Raw genomic sequence first — 15295 nt, forward strand, 5'->3', positions numbered from 1 at the left:
CAGAAATAATAAAAACGTTTCGGTTACCTGTTGGTGGGAAATTCTTCATGATGACACTCTTGAGTTCTTTCTTGATTGGTAAATTACACTCCTCCAAAATATGACCTGATTGCTTAACTTCTGGAAAGGGTCTTTAATAGGGATGGGTATCGTTTAGGTTTTATCCGATACCGGTGCCAAATCGGTACTTTTGAAACGGTGCCGGTGCTTAAACGGTGCTCAAACCGGTGCTTAAAGAATGGAGAACAAACTTTGTCCAAAAACCTCTCATGTTCAGCTGTTTTTTTTTTTTGTAAAAAGATAACAATGTTAGCCTTTTCTGCAGCTATGTGGCATATATGGCATCACTCTTGGCTGGAAGCAGTGCTTAAACAATGGAAAAAACACAAACTTAAACCCTCTCATGTTTAACTGTTTCCCACTTTTTCTTTGGTCATTTTAGCCTTTTTGGCCAGGGTGAAGGGAGTATCTGCCATCAAACAAGAAGACAGCCGCATGTAGCTATGATGATGTTTGCTAGTTCACCTTACATGCATTAATGTAATAACGTGGTTAGCCTACTCAACGTAAATTACACACGAACAACATGAAGCTACTCATGCAGAGAAGAACGGCTGCTGCTGCCAACATCATCAGTCATCATTTCTGCTACACTGGCAGGGCTAGGGGCCAGGACTCTATTCTTCGGGTTTTTGGGGGATTTTGCTCCGGGTCCGATAACTGGCAACCCACCCGACGTGCACGGTGTGAGGTCTCGCAGCAAGCTATCAAATACGGCGCATTTCTCGGCTTTTAAAAAAAACGCTATGCGTCGCCAGGTGTTTAATCGGATTCGAGGTGTTACCTCCTTTGACAGTATCACAGTATCAGCTTAAAGCACTTGTTGCAGGCTGCGGAGTTTGCATATTTTGCTGTGAAGTACAGCCAGACTTTTGACCGCTTCGCCTTGGGCATTTTTAATCTGTAGCTCTGCTCTAAAAGAACGTACGTACCTGGCCCCGCCTACTATCCTGGGAAACGTAAAATGATTGGCTAGAAGTGTATCATGGCTCAGGAAAAAAAAGCACCGAAATAAAGCACCGAAATGTGCGCTGCTTTTCGGTCTGGTTACTACCGTTTATGTCAGAACCGGTGCCATCATGGCACCGGACACCGGTACCCATCCCTAGTCTTTAATATATGTAGACCAAAAACATTTATTAAATTTTATTAAATATTTACAAGTGCAGGTCATGTGTTGTATAACTTTTATTAACGTGTGTGTCTGTGTTTCTATGTGTCTTGGTGTAGGGCTGCTCGATTATGGCAAAAATGATAATCACGATTATTTTCACTGAAATTGAGATCACGATTATTTGACGATATTTATTTAACCCTTTAAGACCTACTATAGAACCAAGTCCACCAGAGCTTATATTATTTTTTTTACATGCTGTAGTGCCATTTGTGGGAGCATTTCAAGTTGCTATACATCAATACAACTGTTATAGCCCATATTTTAATAATATGTATGCATTAAGTCCATAGTAATTACATAAATTGCAAAAAAGTGCAATAAACTACAAAAAAAATTGAAAATCGCTTTTGTTTTGTTTACATATATTTCTACTTGGAGAAATTTAAGAGGCTTATCCCTCAAAACTTTAAATACAATAAAGTTGCAAAAAATAGTTTACAACAACAGGAAATTTATTTTGAGTGTCTTCATAGTTTTATTTTGGAGATACAGCAATTTTTATATACTGCAGGAAAAACAAAAAACAATCCTATGATGCAAATTTGCAAAGAAAACAGCAGGTGCATCATTTCACTGTGGGAAGTGTTACGAACAGCTGATAGGAACGGCGAAGCGTGTTTCTGGAATATTATGTTTTTGTTCCTGCAAGCGCTTTTTATGCAATTTTTGCAAAGCTATATGTGGAACGAAACCGTGACCGAGGACAAGCTGATGGCATCAGATGTAAGTACAACTCCTCCGGTTTCATATGCAAAACAAATTATTGCGCTAGCTTACACGGTTCAGGTTCTACAGGGATTTAAAAATAGTTACGCAAAACGGAGCGTGCTGCTCTGACCGGCTTTAAAGGGTTAACAATGACTTTAAAAAATAATATAAAATAGTGTGCAACTGTCACGGTCCTGGGTGTCCTGACCCAGCGTTTTTAGTTCTTTGTGATTTTCGTATTATTGTACTTGTGTGATTTATTCTATGGCTTCTAGTTTTGATCCCTTGCCCTTCATGTCTCCCTGTGTGCCCCTCTGTGTATCTGTGAGCCCTCGTCTCTCCTTATGTTTTATTCCATGCTTCCCCTGCCCATTATGTCTAAGTTCTCCCCGTGCTCTCTCTTCCCCCTGTGTGCCCTCTATGTATTTATGAGCCCTCGTCCCCTTTCGTGTTTATTCCATGTCTCCCCTGCCTGTTACGTTGGTGTTCTACTCGTGCTCTCTCTCCTCCTGTCTGAACCTCTGTGCTCCCTGTTTCACCTCTCCCGTCAGTGTTCAGTTCACCCCGCCCTGTCTCGTTATGGCTATCAGTGTCACCTGTGTTCCCCGTGTGTTCCCACTCCCCTCGTTAACCCTCTGTGTATTTCTGTCTGCGTCTCCCTCTGTTCAGCGTGACGTCGTCCCTCATGTTGTGTGGATCTCCCTGTGTCTCTGCGTATGTTAGTTTTTCCCCAGTCTAGTTTTGTATCGCCTATCATCTTCTGTTACGCAATAAAGCTGCCTTTTGAGTTTATTCCCTCGTGCCTGTGAGTCCTGCATTTTGGGTCCTACTCCTGCCTGCCGCACAGCGTTCCATGACAGTACGACGTCACCAGATATGGACCCAGCAGACTTACCCGGGGAGAGCGATCTGATACGTGTCCAACGCCTAGTCGAGTGGATAACTCACACTTCCAATACAAGGGCCAAGATTGTGGGGATAAATGCTATCGAAGCAATCCTCAAAGGAAATTCTCATCTCCGCCAGGTCAGTGGATGTTTGGACCTATTGGCCAATTTGAATAACGCCCGGGAGGCGGCGCGAACTCGGGAAATATCAGACTTGGCCCAGCAGCAACAGACAACAGCCACCCTGGAGCAGCCGCGTCAGTTTCACCGGCCGGATGTGGTTTTTCCCGGCCCTTTGGAGCCATCTGCGGGGAAAAAGAAACGGCATTCACGCCGCCGACGCGCCACCCCACAGCCGGACATTCAGCCTTCTAATTCACCTGTTGTGCTACCAGAAGCTCAGTCGGCTCCCTCGCAGCCCGTCCCAGCTCAGTTAGCTCCCTCGCAGCCCGTCCCAGCTCAGCCAGCTCCCTCGCAGCCCATCCCAGCTCAGCCAGCTCCCTCGCAGCCCGTCCCAGCTCAGCCAGCTCCCTCGCAGCCCGTCCCAGCTCAGCCAGCTCCCTCGCAGCCCGTCCCAGCTCCGTTAGCTCCCTCGCAGCCCTTCACAGCTCCGTTAGCTCCCTCGCAGCCCTTCACAGCTCCGTTAGCTCTCTCGCAGCCCTTCACAGCTCCGTTAGCTCCCTCGCAGCCCTTCACAGCTCCGTTAGCTCCCTCGCAGTCCTTCACAGCTCCGTTAGCTCCCTCGCAGCCACCCTCAGTTCAGTCTCCTGTGTCCCCGTTAGCTCAGCCATTAACTCCACCACAAGCTCCATTTTCACCTCTACCATCGCTTCAGTCATCAGTTCGGTCTGCCACTCAGTCGCCCTTAGCTCCATCATCCACACTGCCACCTGTTTCTCTTCCACCACAACCGTCACTACACCCAGCCACTCAGGCTGCTACTCAGCCAGTCATTCAACCCATAGCCCTGCCGTTGCCATACCCTGTAGCTGAGCCACTAGCCGTCCGACCCACAGCCACTTCAGCCACTCCTTCACCCGTTACACCTCCACTACAACCATCAGTGCAGTCTCCAGTGTCCCCAGTGCAGTCTCCAGTGTCCCCAGTGCAGTCTCCAGTGTCCCCAGTGCAGTCTCCGGTGTCCCCAGTGCAGTCTCCGGTGTCCCCAGTGCAGCCTCCTTTAGCACAGTCACCCACTCAACCACCAGCACCACAACCGTCACTACCTCTAGTTCATTCCCCTGTGAAGTCATTAACTCCACCACCTACTCCACCCTCACCACCACCGTTACTACAGACATCAGTTCAGTCCCCTGTGCAGTCATTTACTTCTCCACCGTTAGCAGCTCAGGTCCCCGTGTGTCCAGCAGCTCAGGTCCCCGTGTGTCCAGCAGCTCAGGTCCCCGTGTGTCCAGCAGCTCAGGTCCCCGTGTGTCCAGCAGCTCAGCTCGCACCTGAACCTTTGGCCCAGTTCCCCGTAGCAGTGCGGTTTTCTAGCCAGCTTAACATTGAGCCCGGGGTCCCAATCCTCTCTGGCTCTACTTCAGCTCCTGCTGGAAGCTCGGATGAGCTCATCCAGGACTCCGCGGCTCCCACGCCGCCATCTACCTCGTCCGCTGGGGGTTCCAGTGAGCCCGGCCAGCACCTCCCTGTCTCCGCTGGAGGGTCCGAGAGGCCCGTTCAGCCTCCTGTCTCCGCTGGAGGGTCCGAGGGGCCCGTTCAGCCTCCTGTCTCCGCTGGAGGGTCCGAGGGGCCCGTTCAGCCTCCTGTCTCCGCTGGAGGGTCCGAGGGGCCCGTTCAGCCTCACGCCGCATCAGCTGGAGGGCCCGAGGAGCCTGTCCAGCCGCCATCTGCGACCGCCTCGTCATCACCTGGCCCGGCTACATCCGCCTGTGCTTCTGCTACGCCTGGCCCGGCCTCAGCCTCTGCAACCTCGCCTGGCCCGGCCTCAGCCTCTGCAACCTCGCCTGGCCCGGCCTCAGCCTTTGCAACCTCGCCTGGCCCGGCCTCAGCCTCTGCAACCTCGCCTGGCCCGGCCTCAGCCTCTGCAACCTCGCCTGGCCCGGCCTCAGCCTCTGCAACCTCGCCTGGCCCGGCCTCAGCCTCTGCAACCTCGCCTGGCCCGGCCTCAGCCTCTGCAACCTCGCCTGGCCCGGCCTCAGCCTCTGCAACCTCGCCTGGCCCGGCCTCCGAGTCTTCGTCTGCCGCAGCCTCCTCTTCAGAGCCTTCGTCTGCCGCAGCCTCCTCTTCAGAGCCTTCGTCTGCCGCAGCCTCCTCTTCAGAGCCTTCGTCTGCCGCAGCCTCCTCTTCAGAGCCTTCGTCTGCCGCAGCCTCCTCTTCAGAGCCTTCGTCTGCCGCAGCCTCCTCTTCAGAGCCTTCGTCTGCTCCAGCATCCTCATCAGCTGCTTCGTCTGCTCCAGCATCCTCATCAGCTGCTTCGTCTGGTCCAGCATCCTCATCAGCTGCCTCGTCTGGTCCAGCATCCTCATCAGCTGCCTCGTCTGGTCCAGCATCCTCATCAGCTGCCTCGTCTGGTCCAGCATCCTCATCAGCTGCCTCGTCTGGTCCAGCATCCTCATCAGCTGCCTCGTCTGGCCCTGCGCCCACCGGGCCATGGCCGGCACGCCTGGGACTGGAGGGCCGCCGCTGCCTTCCGCGCGGTCGGCCTCCTGAACTGCTCCGTCGTCTCCTTCGCCGCCGCCGTTGCCTTGCGCACGGCCGGCCTCCTGAACTGTTTCCGCGTCGCCGCCGTTGCCTTGCGCACGGCCGGCCTCCTGAACTGTTTCCGCGTCGCCGCCGTTGCCTTGCGCACGGTCGGCCTCCTGAACTGTTTCCGCGTCTCCGCCGTTGCCTTCCGCACGGTCGGCCCCCTGAACTGCTCTGTGTTTTGGGTTGTTTTCTTGGGCTCCGGTGTTTTCTGTGCTCTTTGTTTTCTGTTCCGAGCCCTCCGTCCTGGGCCCCCGCCGCCCGCCCTGGGTTGTTTTCTGTTTGGTTTTGTTTTTCTGTGTTTGGGCTGTCTGGAGCCAGCCCTTGAGGGGGGGGTACTGTCACGGTCCTGGGTGTCCTGACCCAGCGTTTTTAGTTCTTTGTGATTTTCGTATTATTGTACTTGTGTGATTTATTCTATGGCTTCTAGTTTTGATCCCTTGCCCTTCATGTCTCCCTGTGTGCCCCTCTGTGTATCTGTGAGCCCTCGTCTCTCCTTATGTTTTATTCCATGCTTCCCCTGCCCATTATGTCTAAGTTCTCCCCGTGCTCTCTCTTCCCCCTGTGTGCCCTCTATGTATTTATGAGCCCTCGTCCCCTTTCGTGTTTATTCCATGTCTCCCCTGCCTGTTACGTTGGTGTTCTACTCGTGCTCTCTCTCCTCCTGTCTGAACCTCTGTGCTCCCTGTTTCACCTCTCCCGTCAGTGTTCAGTTCACCCCGCCCTGTCTCGTTATGGCTATCAGTGTCACCTGTGTTCCCCGTGTGTTCCCACTCCCCTCGTTAACCCTCTGTGTATTTCTGTCTGCGTCTCCCTCTGTTCAGCGTGACGTCGTCCCTCATGTTGTGTGGATCTCCCTGTGTCTCTGCGTATGTTAGTTTTTCCCCAGTCTAGTTTTGTATCGCCTATCATCTTCTGTTACGCAATAAAGCTGCCTTTTGAGTTTATTCCCTCGTGCCTGTGAGTCCTGCATTTTGGGTCCTACTCCTGCCTGCCGCACAGCGTTCCATGACAGCAACACCACTGAAGTTTTTTTTTTAAACTCTCTTTTCAACCAACGGCAGTCACTCTCCAAATAACTTCTGCTTAGCTTTCCGAGCTTCCCTCGGGTCCTCTTAATCAGCGGTCTCCAACCTTTTTTGCGCCACGGACCGGTTTATGCCCGACAATATTTTCACGGACCGGCCTTTAAGGTGTCGCGGATAAATGAGGGAGGGGCTAATAATCGGCTCAGTCATTTTTAATGATCGTTGAAAGCCCAGATCGTAATCGTGATTAAAATTCGATTAATTGAGCAGCCCTATCTTGGTGTGACTCATGCCAAGGTCCCACCTTCTGGTTTCTGGACACCTGCTGGTCATCACACACTTGTACCCGAGTCCTCATCAAAGTCACTACTTGAGGGAGTGGCTAAGCTTTAGTCTTCACTGGATTGTTGAACTACTCACACTTAGTGTAACCCTGACTTCCTTGCTTGTTGACTTGCTTTGTAACCTGGTTGGAACACTAACCCTTATATTCTGTATGCAGATACCTGTGGAGAAATTCCTCCATGAGAGTGGTGAGCAAACTGAGCCCGAGAGTTTTTGTGGAGAGACTTAGTGAGGAGAATCACAAGTACTAGTGAGGGGGGGGGTCATCACTACTGTGGACTGTGTGTTGGACTTTAGTTGTGCAAATTACTTGATCTATTATTACTGAAGAGAGTCCATCCCTGAGTCCTACTTCTGCCGTTCTGCTTCATGACAAATAAAACCCAGGTGGCTGCTAGCTATGTATATACGTTAGCAGATGGCTCGAGTTATACACAAACTACACTGCAAATAAATCCAAACACACACTTGTCATATTTAGTACTTATCAAATTCACAAAAATGCGTATCTTTTGAGTAGATTTCTGTTGCTGTAAAAAGGATTGAGGGTGCCAAATTGATAGCTATCCTGAGTAAATAAGTCATAGAGGCCTTCCAAGCTCTGTCTGAGATTCAAGTACCTGAAAGAATTCTTGTTATCATGGTCCTGGGTCATATTGACCCAGTGTTCTTAGTTTTCTTGTGTTTTTGTATTTTGTTCCTAGGTTGTTCAGTTTAGTTTATTAGAATTCCCCTCATGTCTTTACCCCGTGTCCTCCTCCACGTATCTGAGTTCCCATGCCTCGTTTCTCCTCCTTGTGTTTTATTACATGTTTTCCCCAGCCCGTTATGTCTGTGCTCACCCCGTGTTCTCTCCTCCCCTCCTGTCTGCGCCTCTGTGTACTTCCTGTTTTACTTTGACAGTCTCCCATCAGTATGCGTCATGTTGTGTTTGCTCCTGCCCTGTCTCCGTGTGCTCCCACTTCCCTTGTTAACCCTCAGTGTATTTATGTCCGCGTCTCCCTCAGTTCTGTGTCACGTTCTCCCTCATAGCTGTGTGTGATTCTCCCTGTGTCTCCTGGTGCACATTATAATAAGTTTTTCCCAGTTTAGTTTTGTAGTCGGTGGAGTATCTTTGCCAAGAATGGGTAGTGCTGCTGTTCTCGGAGTACCAGGAGGTGTTAGCTACCCGTTTACAGAGGATGGTTTCCGGACTCCCCTGACTATTCGGCGCGCTACACCCCCTCATCCAGGACTTCCTCGTTCCCACTGTACACGTCCACCCAGAGCTGCCTCTCCAGTATGAAGAGCCAGAGGATGTTCAGCCCGGTCCGCTGGAGGATTCGCGGCCTGGCTCGTCTCCTCCCCCTTCCCAGAGAAAACGGCATTCACGCCACCGGCGATCCAAAGCAAGCGGAGCAGCTTTCTTCCTTTGGTGAGAGTGATTGTGTTTCTCACGTTCCGCTCAAGCATTCAGCTCCCAGGCTTCCTGACATTACATCCTCTGTGAGTAAGACTGAGCTTCCCTCTGTAGACTTTGTTAAGCCTGAATCCGTAGATTGTGACTCTGCAGATTTAAAGTTTCAGGATTTTGAAGCAGTTAACTCAGTAGCATCTGTTTCTGTACCTGTTGTTCCTCTGAGTAAATCCAGTGTTAATAAGCAAGCAAGTGATTCTTCTGTTCTGCCTAAACCTGGTAATATAAAGACAATTAGCCATGCAGCTACTCATTGTGACTGTCTTACCTGCTCACCTGCTCTGTCACCAGAAATCTATGACAGTAACCAAATAAGTTTTGTGTTCCACGGTCTGACCATTTGAACTCTGTGTACCAGGCATTTAGCTCAGTCTCTGCAAAGACTGTTCAGGAAGCTCCTCATGAAATTACTTTTTGTGTTGTTTCCTATAGGACTGTCACTCAAACCTTGGACTGTGCTGCGCCTCAGCTGGTAAATGTAAATGGCAACAGAGTGCCACCTGCCATAGTTAAAATAGCTAAAATGTTTGGACTTAGTGGCCCAGCACTAATGGATCAGGTTGAGTTTTGTGTTTCACAGCCATTTATACGTAAACCAGCTCGCCATGTTTGTGTGTCAGTCCCTGTTAACACTGAGGTTACACCTCAAGAGACTGTTGTTGGTATTGTTACACCCTGGACTGTGCAGCCCACCAGCCACTTTATTCTGAGACGGCATGTCAAAATACACCTGCTTCTGTAGTCGCTCCTCCTGAGCTGAGAGTTAAAGACCCAGACTTTTTCAAAGACTGCTAATTCTAACGTGGACAGCTTAATAACAGCAGAGTTGCTAAAACCAGCCTGCCATAAGTCTCTGTTTGCTGGAACTGTGTTTGGCACCATTAACCTAGTTTACCCAGTGACTGTTACTGCTCCTGAGCTCCGCTCTCCACCTCCTGTTCCTGTTCCCAGGGCACCTTGGGCCCAGCTTTCCCTTGTACCCGTATCAGTTCCTTGGGTGAGGGTGGCTGACGTCCAGCTGGTCCCTGCTTCAGTTCCCAGGTTAATTGAGGCTCCATTTGTCCCTGCACCCGTACCTGCTCCTCAGGTGGGGATGGCAGACGCCCAGTCATTGCCTGTGCCTGTTCCGGTTCCCCAGATGAGGGCGACTGTGACCCTGTCGACTCCTGCACTCATCTCAGTTCCTCGGGCGGGAGCAGGCCCAGCTCGTCCCTGCACCCGTATCTGTTCCTCGGGTGGGGATGGCTGGTGTTTGGCCAGGCCCAGTACCCGTTCTTGTTCTCCGGAGGAGAGCAGCCAAGAGTCAGTCACCTGCTCAGTCACAAGTTCAGCTACCTGATGATCCACCATCACTACAACCATCATCACAACCACCACTACAACTTGTACTTTTGTCCATAGCGCAGTTATTAGCTCAGTTTCCTGTTTTGTCACCAGCTCAGTCTCTAGCTCAGTTGTCAGCTCTATTACCTGCTCAGTCATCCATTCTGTTACCACCTCAGTTTCTTGCTCCATTGCCTGTTCAGTTATCAGCTCAGTCCTTAACTCTGTCACCCTAAGAGCCTTCATCAGGAACTCAATGGGGATGTGGCGTACAACACTAGAGGCCAACTTCAAGCCCATAGCACAAATAACCATCAAGTGCGGAATCTACCATGGAGATGCTCTGTCCCCACTGCTGTTCTGCATAGGCCTGAACCCCCTCAGTGAAATCATTGACAAGACTGCCTACAGATACCGACTACGGAATGGAGCAGTTGTCAGCCACCTCCTGTACATGGATGACATCAAGCTGTATGCCAAGAGTGAATGAGACATCGATTCACTGATCCACACCACCAGGATTTACAGCAATGACATCGGTATGTCATTCGGACTGGATGAATGTAGTCGGATGGTAACAAAGAGAGCGAAGGTAGTCAGAACGGAGGGGATCGAACTAGCAGAAGGCAACATTGCAGACATAGAGGACAGTTACAAGTACCTGGGGATCCCACAGGCAAATGGGAACCATGAAGAGGTTGCTGGAAAAGCTGCAACCGCCAAGTACCTGCAGAGGGTCAGGCAAGTCCTGAGGAGTCAGCTGAATGGTAAGAACAAGATCCGGGCCATCAACACGTACGCCCTGCCCGTGATCAGGTACCCTGCTGGGATAATAAGTTGGCCAAAGGAGGAGATAGAAGCCACTGACATAAAGACAAGAAAGCTCCTGACCATGCATGGAGGGTTTCACCCCAAGTCCAGCACCCTGAGGCTGTACGCTAAGCGGAAGGAAGGAGGCCGGGGACTGGTGAGTGTCAGCACCACAGTCCAGGATGAGACAACAAACATCCGCAAATGCATCAGTAAGATGGCCCCAACTGACCGCGTGCTCAGTGAATACCTCAGGCAGCGGAAACCCAAGAATGAGGAGGAAGAGGTGATACCATCATGGAATGACAGGCCCCTGCACGGTATGTACCACCGGCAGATAGCAGAGGTGACTGATATCCAGAAATCCTACCAGTGGCTGGACAAAGCCGGACTGAAAGCCAGCACAGAGGCACGAATCATGGCAGCACAAGAACAAGCTCTGAGCACAAGATCCATAGAGGCTGGGTTCTATCACACCAGACAAGACCCCAGGTACAGGTTGTGTAAAGTTGCCCCTGAGACAATCCAGCACATAACAGCAGGGTGTAAGATGCTAGCAGGCAAGGCATACATGGAACGCCATAGTCAAGTGGCCAGCTTAGTATACAGGAACATCTGTGCATTTGAACAAGGGTGGTGGAAAATGACCGAGCTAAGATCCTGTGGGACTTCCAGATACAGACAGACAAAATGGTGGTGGCTAACCAACCGGACATAGTGGTGGTAGACAAACAAAAGAAGACAGCTGTAGTGATCGATGTAGCAGTTTGCAATGACAGCAACATCAGGAAGAAGGAACACGAGAAGCTCGAGAAATACCAAGGGCTCAGAGAAGAGCTCAAGAAAATGTGGAGGGGGAAGGTAACAGTGGTCCCAGTGGTAATCGGAGCACTAGGTGCGGTGACTCCCAAACTAGGCAAGTGGCTCCAGCAGATCCCAGGAACAACATCGGAGATCTCTGTCCAGAAGAGCGCAGTCCTGGGAACAGCTAAGATACTGCGCAGGACCCTCAAGCTCCCAGGCTCCTGGTAGAGGACCCAAGCTTGAAGGATGAAGACCACCAGGGGCGTGAGGGGAATTATATATATATATAAAACATTAGTGCTGTCAGCGTTAATCTCATTAAAATGATGTTAACACCATAACCGCATTAGCTCTTTAATGCAGCCCCCGTGAGAGGGGCTGCGTTAACGAGCTAACTGCGCTGATGCGTTAAAGCTATGCAGCCCTTGCACGGGGCAATCCATGTTAACTCGCTAACGGAGATTTGCCACGTTAATGCATTTATGGCGTTAATGTCATTTTAACAAGATTAACGCTGATAGCACTAATATATGTATATATACATACATATATTTGCATACAGACATAAATGTGTGTGAGTAGGGGAAAGGCGAGCAGGCTGTTGATTACTGCAAGCAGCAGGTTAGAGTGGTCCGTGGAATTGACTGAAGATTATGCGTTTTACAACTACATGAATGTACTATTGCTGTGTGATTTATTACTACTACTGAAAGATACCAATAGCAATTAGATTTTTAAATCTTAATAAAAAATGAGTAACAGTAGGGTGGACATTAGATAAGGCTGCACTTTTTGCAGCGACCTCGTATAGAAAACTGTTTCACGCGTATATAAAACAGGTCCGCGGCTCCTAATACGTCGGTTCCGTGTTGGGCTCGTAGCTGAAAACTAGCTTTACTTTGTTGTCTGTTGTCTAAACTGTACACATGTGCATGGTTTTAAATGTAGCAATCTGGGAAAGAGTAATATTTATATGCTGTGCTTAAAGGCTACCCTGAAATAATCTGAATTTAGAGTTGGTTTTTTAATGTCACTATATAAATTTTGCCAATGCCGACCAACTATAACTGAAAAAAACAAAACAACAACAAAAAACACCAGAGGTGTGGAGTAAGAGTGTTCTACAAACTTTTGTTCTCTGTCCCTATAAAAGCCCCATCTCTGGCTTATGAAAGCATCTCGACCGGCCATTCATTGGGCTGTCAAAAGTACCAATAAACCAAAAAAAAAAAAAAAAAAAAAAAAAAACAGCTGATCTATGAGCAGTTTAGACCCACTCCATCATTCCAGTCGTTTAATTCCACAGTAATATCAAAAACGCTACTTAAATGAGCTTTTCTGTGAGACCGATTAATCATGATGTTCAAAACATTCACATTACTCCTTTATCCATATGCGTGTGCACCCTTGGGTAGATGATTACACAATGAATTTCCTTTCAGATTCAAACTGAAGATGAGGTTTCATTTCATCCCAAGATGCATGATTTTCCTGTAAGGTCCCGGTCCGCCCCACAGCCCCCTAAGAAGCCCATGCCAATAGAGGTGAGGCATCACATCTGCTTTCATGTGGTACATTAATTGCCTCTCCTTGGCTTGGTTGAAGGGGAACGTTTCCAGCGGTTGTCCGTTGTAGTCGAACTCTGCCAGGATTACTGTGTTGTAGCTTGTGACCAAGGGACATGTGAAGTATACCCATCATACTTCTTATCTGGTTTTTCTTTTTTCAATATTTTGCTGATAGTTCGGCTCAAGACGGCAGACTGTGCCGTGACAGCTGCTCCGGTTTTGGATGTGGGAAGGTTGGTGCAGTCTCCGATCCCAAACACGTTTGGATACTTGGTATGTTGGAGAGTTTCTTTGTTCAGATCCAACCAGCCGATCTCGTCGGCCAGCGGACTGCCTTTAATCACCGAGCTGGGTCCCATTGGCGGTGTAACATGAAGCATTTCATACTCGATAACTTTGGTTTCCCCTGGTTTGCCAAGATTTTCAAACACAGCTTCTTGCTTATCTGCGCGCACTTCAATCAGGTTGTGCCTGAGGTTAATCTGTAGGTCACGCTTTTTCACAATCTCCCACAGTGAGTCAGCGTATTTCTTTACCCCAAAGATCACAGGCAATGATGTGTTATAGATCACATTGGCTTTTGCTCTTTTGCCCGTCTTCCTGAGGTAAGCGTCTGACAGGTACATGATCTTTTGTGGCGCTCCAGCACATTTCACAGGAGTATTTGGGAAAGTGAACACAGCATTGCCCTCTTTGAAATCCGGCAATGCTTTCCACGTCTTCTCCACAGTTTGGACAGAGTAGTTAGAGCCAATTTTTGGGTGCTCAAACCCCTCTGGGAGTCCTTTGATCTTCTCATAATGGAGCTCTAAACCAAGCGCCACAATCAAATATTCATATGAGATTTCAGTCCCGTCATCTGTGCGTACAGTATTTGTCTCTGGGTTAATTTCCTGAACCTTAGATTTCACCCATTTCACTCCAGATGGCATAAGACTCGCAGTGGGACGGCTTGAGGACGCTACAGTCTTTGCACCAGCACCAACCAGGGTCCATATTGGCTGATAGTAGTGGATCTCGCTGGGCTCCACCACAGCTACATTCTCTGCTCCCACCAGCCTCTTCATCCGGGAGCTCATTGCGATACCGCCAGTTCGTCCTCCCAGCACAAGCAATTTGTAATGCTGTTTGGCAGAGGCAGGGCTGCTTGTGTGAAACTGAGAGATAGCAATGCCCCTCGGGTGGCACTGCTTGAGATGACGCAGTGCATCCATCCTGTGTCTCAGCAGGAGCGCTGTCAACCTCGCGTGTTAATGTCCGTTTAGGCGGAATGCTCTTAGCCTTCATATTAATTAATTTTTGAACAATAATTTAAAAAAAATATTTCGTCACGTCATTATGCGGGCTGCAAGTAGAGGTGACATGGACCATGAGATTGAGGCACAGGCATTAGAGCCTCTTAATGCGCGTTTTGTTTGGATTTCCACCAGCGTGGAATTACCAAAAAAAGATGGGACAGCCTAGCATATGAAACAGGAAAAGACCGCCGTGTAATCCCTTTATTTCAACAAAGTAACTGCATTCTAAATACCACCTTTTTAAACGGTAACTGTAACGGAATACAATTACTGATATTTTGTATTTTAAATATGTTACGCCGGTACATGTATTCCGTTATTCCCCAACACTGGTAACAATACAAAAAACGATTCCAAAACATGAGAGAGCCTAGAACTGATTCTGGATAGCAGACGATCTAGCGAGGAGGAGGAGTCAGCACTGGTATAAATATCGACTCAGTCCAGATCGGTAACAGCATATCCAACACCACCACACTGAGCACTGGAGCTCCTCAGGGCTGTGTGCTCAGCCTCTGTTGACTCGTGACTGTGCAGCAATGCACAGTTCAAACCATATCATCAAGTTTGCCGATAACATGATTGCAAAAGTGATGAGTTAGCGTACAGAGACGAGGTGCAACAGCTAACAGACTGCTGTAGAGTCAACAAGGTGTCTCTGAAAGTGGACAAAACAAAAGAGATGATTGTCGAATTCAGGAGAGCATGGAGAGATCACTGTCCATTTAACATTGATGGAGCCTCTGTGGAGGTTGTCAAGAGCACCAAATTCCTTGGTGTTCACCTGGCAGAGAACCTCTCCTGGTTCCTCAACACCAGCTCCATAACCAAGAAGGCCCAGCAGCGCTTCTACTTCCTGCGGAAGCTGAGGAAAGCCCATCTCCCACCATCCATTTTCACCACCTTATACAGGTGGACTATCGAGAGTGTCCTGAGCAGCTGCATCACTGTCTGGTATGGTAACTGCACCATATCGGATTGCGATACCCTGCAACGGATAGTAAGAACTGCCTATTGTGCCCACCTATCGTACCCGCTGCATCTGCAAAGCCACCAGCATTGTGGAGGATCCCATGCACCTCTCACACAAACTTTTTACCATGCTGCCTTCTGACAAGAGGTACC

At 49.3% G+C, this 15295-nt stretch overlaps 1 pseudogene; it reads right to left on the bottom strand.

Moving 5' to 3' along the window:
• Positions 1-12561: 12561 nt before the first annotated feature.
• On the bottom strand, positions 12562-14149 carry LOC146690447 (sulfide:quinone oxidoreductase, mitochondrial pseudogene; annotated as a pseudogene).
• Positions 14150-15295: the final 1146 nt, after the last annotated feature.

The sequence above is a fragment of the Copadichromis virginalis genome, linkage group LG16, assembly GCF_057382275.1.
Source record: "Copadichromis virginalis isolate Kocher_CV1m ecotype Utaka linkage group LG16, C_Virginalis_male_GT1.1, whole genome shotgun sequence".
In the NCBI taxonomy this organism is placed as follows: Eukaryota; Metazoa; Chordata; class Actinopteri; order Cichliformes; family Cichlidae; genus Copadichromis; species Copadichromis virginalis.